Source organism: Pituophis catenifer, unplaced genomic scaffold (genome assembly GCF_029215685.1).
Source record: "Pituophis catenifer annectens isolate HBS135680 unplaced genomic scaffold, rPitCat1.0.hap2 SCAF_4, whole genome shotgun sequence".
Classification (NCBI taxonomy): domain Eukaryota; kingdom Metazoa; phylum Chordata; class Lepidosauria; order Squamata; family Colubridae; genus Pituophis; species Pituophis catenifer.
In genome coordinates, this window is record NW_027256884.1 from 75,493,019 (window position 1) to 75,495,078 (window position 2,060).

Sequence of the window (2,060 nt, forward strand, 5' to 3'; positions counted from 1 at the left end):
ACTAATTCTACTTTATTGTTAGACTACATTAACAGAACCTTGCAAGTTTGAAAATACAGTTCTCCTCCCACCTCCTTTACCCCCTAGAAATAGGGAGGGTCTCTTCTGAGCCTCTTTCCCCACCCTACCGGCGCAGACTACGATGCCTTTTATCTGACCATTTCCTAGGCAGCATCTCTATTATTTATTATTTATTTATTAATTCAATTTATATGTCACCCTTCTCCGGAAACTCAGGGCGGCTTACAATGCATTTAAAAAAAAAAATCATTATAAAAACATTTAAAAATTAAAACATTAAAACCCATTCACACCATTCATGGCTGGATCTCACAAGATTGCAACAGCGAGATCAACGGCCCCAGGCCTGCCGGAAAAGCCAGGTCTTCACCGCTTTTCAGAAGGCCAATAGGGTGGGGGGGGGGAATCCGGACCTCAGGAGGTAACTGGTTCCAGAGAGCTGGGGCAGCCACAGAGAAGGCCCTCCCCATGGGCCCGCCAGCCGGCATTGTTTAGCTGACAGGACCCGGAGAAGACCAACTCTGTGGGATCTTACTGATCGCTGGGAGCTATGTGGTAGAAGGCGGTCTCGAAGATAACCTGGCCCTGAGCTATGTAGGTTTTAAAGGTAATAACCAACACCTTGAATTGTGCCCGGAGACCAATAAGGAGCCAGCGCAGTTCGTGGAGAATTGGTGTAATGTGGGTGTATCTAGGTGCACCCACGATAGCTCGCGGAGCTGCATTCTGGACCAACTGTAGTCTCCGAATACTTCAAGGGTAGCCCCATGTAGAGCGTGTTGCAATAATCTAACCGTGAGGTGACAAGGGCATGAGTGACTGTGAGGAGAGCCTCCGGATCCAAGTAGGGTCGCAATTGGTGCACCAGGCGAACTTGTACAAAGGTCCCTCTAGCCACAGCTATCAGATGTTGCTCTAATCTTAGCTGTGAGTCTAGGAGGACACCCAAATTGCGAGTCCATTCTGAGGGGGACAATTTCTCCACCCCCCCCGGAACCAAGGATGGACAATCAACATAGTCTTTAGGAGGCAGTACCTACAGCCACTCGGTCTTGTCTGGCTTAAGTCTGAGCCTGTTGACTCCCATCCAGACCCTCACAGCCTCCAGGCACCGGCACATCACATCCACTGCATCACTGAATTGACGCGGGGTAGAGATATACAGCTGGGTATCATCAGTGTACTGTTAATATCTCACCCCGTGTTGTCGGATGATCTCACCCAGCGGCTTCATGTAGATGTTAAATAGAAGGGGACAGAGGAACGAGCCCTGAGGCATCCCGCAAACGATGGGTCTAGGGGTCGACCTCTGTCCTACCAACACCGACTGTGACCAACCAGAGAGATAGGAGGAGAACCACCATAACACGGTGCCTCCCACTCCCTTAGTCGTCCCAGAAGGATACCATGGTCAATGGTATCGAAAGCCGCTGAGAGGTCAAGTAGCACCAAGATGGAGGAATGACCCCCATCTCGGGCTCGCCAGAGATCATCCATCAGTGTGACCAAAGCAGTTTTCGTGCTCTTTGCCCTCTCTCCCAAGATCTTTACCAGATATCATTACATAACATTATTAGTAACAGTGGTGGAAAACGTTTGTTGATAAAAATAACAAAATGTGGTTAAATTTAAAAGGGTAATGTTATTAGTGATTTTCAATTTGCAACCTTAAAGGCAAATATTATGCAATTTAATTAGGGAGTAAGCCAATTAAATATAAGACTTAAATATAAGACTTGTTTCTTAGCCAACGAACTGTCAGCATTCTGATGCTGCCATAAAAAGGAGGAGACGAGGCTTGACTTTTCACCTACTTATTTTCTCTGTAGATAATATCCCCTAGGAGATGGGATGGGAGGGGGGACATTCCTGTGGGCTGAGGTCAGAAGATGGGGAGACTGACTTGGAAGATGGCCAATGAGAAGATGAGAATTGGGGAACGGAAAGGGAAGGGTTTGGGGGTCAGCGGGTTAGTATCGGCTACGACAAAGTCGGGGCCAGATCTGTCGTACTCAATAAATGGAATATTTCAGCAAAGA

At 47.5% G+C, this 2,060-nt stretch overlaps 1 protein-coding gene across 6 annotated transcripts in view; it reads right to left on the reverse strand.

Annotated features, from left to right (window-relative positions):
* LOC139317262 (beta-1,3-galactosyltransferase 5-like) overlaps window positions 1-2,060 on the reverse strand; it is a 40,822-nt gene that overhangs the window by 11,817 nt on the left and 26,945 nt on the right. The window lies entirely within an intron of this gene.